Source organism: Microtus ochrogaster, chromosome 5 (genome assembly GCF_000317375.1).
Source record: "Microtus ochrogaster isolate Prairie Vole_2 chromosome 5, MicOch1.0, whole genome shotgun sequence".
In the NCBI taxonomy this organism is placed as follows: Eukaryota; Metazoa; Chordata; class Mammalia; order Rodentia; family Cricetidae; genus Microtus; species Microtus ochrogaster.
In genome coordinates this window covers 11445153-11450713 of record NC_022012.1, presented here as the reverse complement: position 1 = coordinate 11450713, position 5561 = coordinate 11445153, and positions in this window count along the sequence as shown.

Sequence of the window (5561 nt, the reverse complement as noted above, 5' to 3'; positions counted from 1 at the left end):
GGAAACTTGTTTTTTTTTTCCTTTTCTCAATAAAAAAAAATGCAAGATCAAAAAAAAAAAAGTCTTCATAAGAAAAAGCTGTAGACCAACATGTAGACTCTATACTGTAGAGTCACAGTGGAGAGCATTTCCTTACTTACCAATTGATGGGGGAGGGTCAGCACACTGTAGGTGATGTCACCTCTGAGCTGGTGGTCCTGAGTTTTAAGAAAACCAGCTGAGCAAGGCATATGGAGCCAGTCAGTAGGATCATGCCTCCACAGTCTGTTCCTCAGCTCCTGCCTCCAGGATCCTGCCATTGGGGTCCTTGTCCTGACTTCCTTCAATAATGGACTATAATATGGAAGTGTAAGCCCAATAAGCCCTTTCCTCCCCAGCTTTCTTTTTGCTCATGTTGCTTCATTGCATCAATAGAGCAATAGTAACCCTGACTAAGACAGTATTTATCAAGTCATTGTTTTGATTTCTGCTTCCTGTTTCCCCCTAGCTAGGGCTCATGCAAAAAGACCCTTATAAAATGAAAATCACAAAATAAGTGGAAAAATATGGGGGGAAGAGATCCTGGACAGAACATCAAGTCTGACAGATGCTCAAAACATACCAGAGAAGCACAAAGGGTTACAATAAAGTGGTCTACCCAGCAACTTCAAAAGGTCACATGCTTGGGCTGAATCAGATGTAAGAGGACAGGTGGAGTACCAGAGAAAGCTTTCAGAATCCTTCTGTGTATTGGCTCCTTGTGGGCTCTGAGCCACTGGAGAGTGAAATGATGCAATGAAGTAAGTACACAGGCGAGAATTCTGGCCAAGTCCAGAGATAGTCAGCAGGATGAGGGACTAACTCTATGTGGTGGGAGCATAATTCAGCAAGGAAACAGGGATTGTAAAATAGGGTCAAACAGGAATTCTGGAAATGAAAGAGTCTATCAAAAGACAGGCTGGAAGGCATTATCAACAGAAAAGATCGAATGAAGAAAGAATACTGGGTATAGAAGACAAAAGTAAGGTAATGTTTCCTATAAATTTCAGTAGAGAACAAAGCAAATCAACATGGCTACAAAATCCATCAATAAAATTGCTGTTCATTAGAAAATGAATGGCCACACCAGAGAGTATCCTGTTAAATGAGATGAGCCAGGCTCAGGAAAATACATATTTCTCCTTACAAATGCTGACCTAGAAATAAATATCTGTATGTGTAGGATGGCTGGAGGGAAAAGGGTCTCTTTCTGTAGAGGGAGAGTTTCATAAAAAAAAAAAAAAGATGGAAAAGGGAAGAAGTGGGTGTGGTCAAATAAAAGAAAGATGCAGTGGAGTATATGTAAAATTCATAATTTTGCATGATAATTTCAAAAAATATTAAATATAACAAATCTGGGAAGCCAATTCAAGGTGAAGACAGGGGAATTCAGCATTGTCTAAAGCTGAAGAAGAAAGGCATCTCAGATCAGCCAACTCTGCTGATAATTTCTTCTAGCCTAGAAGTCTTAAAGCTCACACCTGAGAACAAGCCCAACAATACCTTCAGTCTCACATTTTAGAACTGACTGCATTGGCATTTCTAATCTATTTTTAAGTGCACTCAAATTTTTCCTTTTAAAAAGTCTGTATTCTCAACATCAGTGGCTTATACAGCCAGATCCTAAGAATAAGCTAGAGGTATGGAAAGTGGGTAGGAATGTGTTTGTACTGAGCACATCCTGACAGGGAGCAGATAAAAGCACTCCCTTTACCCATCTGCCCATGTGCCAAACACGTAAAAATACAGAACCAAATTTAAATTCAGCAAATAGCTCCTAGGTGTCTACCATGGCATGTTCAAATGTACACTTTAGGTTTTTTTTTTTCTTTATAAGAAGTAAGAAAATGGTTTATTCTGAGCAAAATAGAAATGACCATGGCCAAGGGATATGGGTACATTATTCCCAGGAACTTCTTCCACTATGGAAGAGGTTGTGTGACCTTTTACAGTCACTGAACAAAAGAAATGTTATAAATGAACGCTCTTACTGAGTCCACTGGTGAAGGCATCCAGTAGGTGGGCTACAGCTAAGCAGGGAATACACTTTAGGTTTTAAAAGGGAAAATTCGAATACAATTTGTGTGATGACCTTAGACCTCAGAGTCAGTAATATATAATGTAAATCTTCCCAGAAGATACAATATACCCATATGCTACAGCTTTAGCCAGACTTCTGGAATCTAAATACATAGTCTTTATTGAACCAATGGTTCAACCAGTGGCTGGTAAACTAAACACGTTGTAATGTAATGTAACTTAATGGCTTCTGTAATGTGCTGGCTTCCTGTGAAACAGGTAACATCTTGTCTGTACTCTTCCTTCTCTTTAACCTTTTCCTTGGCTTTCCCATACAGCTCTGCTTTCTTCTTGCCAGATCTTGAGGAGATCGACCCAGCACAGATACCCAGCTCTGCTTGTCCCTTGCCTACACCCCTAATGCACTCTGTATATATAGGTTGACAATCGGCTTTGTTTCAGAGGATGTCAGGACACATTTTTGTGACTGACTTAGTTTAAGCAGGGATGCCTGTGAGACTGAGTTTGGATCTGTCCATACTGGAACCTCATGGACTCACAGCTACATATGCAACTGAATACCATGATTCAGAATGCGCCCAATCTATGATTGACTGATGGCTGCCATTCTTGTACAGATTCAGTCGAGGCAACCTCGCTGCAATGGGGTCCTGATTTTAAAGACTATGTCAGACCCAACAAACAGCAAAAGTGAAGTCTGAAATTCCCAGAACAGTATAATTAAGGAGGTTTGGTTACTATAAAGTTACAGATAAATATTCTTTATAAAAGAGATCAAGTACTTTATTTAAATTCAAACAGACAGCAGTGACCAAGCTTCTAAATCAGACGAGGCGTTCCTTTCCCCAAAGTTAACGTTGACAGCTATTTGATACCTGCTCTCTGCCATCCTATTTCCTCCCTTTTCTACACTCATGTTTAAAACTCCATCTTGGGAAGAATCCCATTCCAAGAAACTCCATTGTTTTTATTCATATATTCAATGGACCTCAAGATAGCTGCTTATGATCAACTTAAATTCAGAAAGTAGGCAGTCTTATTTTACACAAAATTGGTTCCTAAGCATCTCCCTGATTAATGGTCCCATGGATAGCATCTCTCTCTATGGTTTTTCACCCAGTATTTTCTTAGTAATGTCAGAGCTCACACATAAAATTTTGAAAAGCAAAATGTGTGTTCAAACACGACTAGCAAAACTGTGCACGGCTTTACAGACCCACAGCATTGGTCAGAGTTCTAGCCTCCAGCATCCCCTCTTTGCTCCCATATCGGCTTTCCAGCTCATCATCCGTACAGTCTGATACATGCCTTCCTCACCTGCTAGGGGGACGTTCTCACTTATACTGTCTGTCTCCTCTTTCCGGAGTGACTTCCTCCATCTTCGGTTTGCTTGAAACAATTCATGATTAAAACTCAGTTCAAATTCCCTCTCTTCCCTGGTGCTTACCCCAGTGGTCCCATATGGGGAATGATTCTCTCTGCCTTCACGTGGCCATTGTGTTTGTGTAAGCTTCTATATTGCTGAAGTGTGCATATAGTAGATGAGTCTTAAAGTTTTACTTTATATCTATTTTCATTTTAGTGTTTGTAGTTTATTTTCATTTTCATCTTTGTGCACATACCCACACATACACACAAGGGTGTGAGTGTTCATAGAGACTAGAAGAGTTAAGTATATCTAGAACTGGAATTATAAGCAGCGTTGAGCCTTCCAGTGTTTGTCCTGGGAACCAAACTTTATTATTCTGCAAGAGCAGAAAGTGCTTTTATCTACTGAGCCATCTCCTCAGCACTCCTTAGAAGTTTATATATGTGTTTATCTCTGACTGGATTTCAAATCTTGCTTAATTTGTATGTATATGTTCTTGGTTACCTCTTTTTGATGTTATCTTTGGGCCTTCCACAGATTTCGAACCACAGCCCCAAGTTTGCATAGATGAGGAAACCGAAGTTCAAATAGGGCACAATTTAATTGAAAGGCTGTAATTAGATATGGTTACATTAGTCTGGCCCCAACTGTACCTGATCTGACAGGTGAGTGTCTGAGATCCCTGCTCTCTGGGCCCTAACTCCCACACTTTCCCAACCCATCATATCCCCAGCAACTAGGAAGCAGCATCCTCTCCCACCAACTAACCCCCACCTTAGCATCAGCAGCCACAGGCCCCACTGGCCCCAACTGCACCTGAAGGCACAACACCAGCGACCACTGGTGGTGCCACAGTCCCCAACTGTACAGCTAGAGGAAGAGGCTAGAACTGCAACAGAAGGAAGAGTGACTACCTGAACTACAGGCTCCACCTTCACAGATTGGAGAAAGAGATGGTTAGAGTGACTGCCTGAACTGCAGATTCCACCTGCGCAGATCGGAGAAAGAGATGGGTAGATAGCAGTATAAGAATACATTCAACAGCACAAAGAGCTATAAAACACCACCAGAAATTAGTGATCCTCCATCAGCAATACCTGAACACCCTAACACAGTTGAAGCAGAAGAAAATGACTTTAAAAATAACTTCATGAAGATGATAAAGGCCTTTAAAGAAGAAATGAAAAAGTCCAGTAAAGAAATAGAGGAAAAGATAGACAGAAAAAAAAATTGTAAGAAATAAGTAAATCCCTTAAAATAAAAAGCTAAAAAAAAAAACAACAAAAAATAATCAAACAGGTGAAGGAAACAGTTCAAGGCATGAAAATTGAAACAGAGGCAATAAAGAAAACACAAACCAGGACAATTCTGGAAATTGAAAATCTGGGTAAATGAATGTGAACTACAGATGCAAGCATAATCAACAGAATACAAGAGTTGAAGATACAATAGAGAAAATAGATTTATCAGTCTAAGAAAACGTTAAACCAACAAATTCTTAACAAAAAACATCCAGGAAATCTTGAACACCATGAAAAAAAAAAAAAAAACAAACTTAAGAATAATTTGCATAGAAGACGCCAGCTCAAAGGCACAGAAAATATATTCAACAAAATCATAGAAGATAACTTTCCCAACCTAAAGAAGGCTATGTCTGTGATGGCACAGGAAGCATACAGAACACCAAATAGACTTAACCAAAAAAAAAAAAAGAGTCCATTCTCTATATAATAACTCAAACACTAAGTTTACAGAATAAGGAAAGAATATAAAGCACTACAAAGGAAAAAGGTCAAGTAACATATAAAGGCAGACCTATCAGAATTACACATGACGTCTCAGTGGAAACTTTGAAAGCCAGAAGGTCTTGAACAGATGTGCTGCAGATACTAAGCGATAATGGATACCAACACTGACTATTATACCCAGCAAAGTTTTCAGTCACCGTAGAAAGAGAAAACAAGATAGTTTGTGGTAATACCAGATTTAAGCAGTACCTATTCACAAATCCAGGCTTACAAAAATGACTAGAAGGAAAGCTCTAACCCAAGAAAGTTAGCTACACTCATGAAAAACACAAGTAACAGATAACCTCACACCAACAAACCCCAAAGGAGATAAGCACAAAAACACT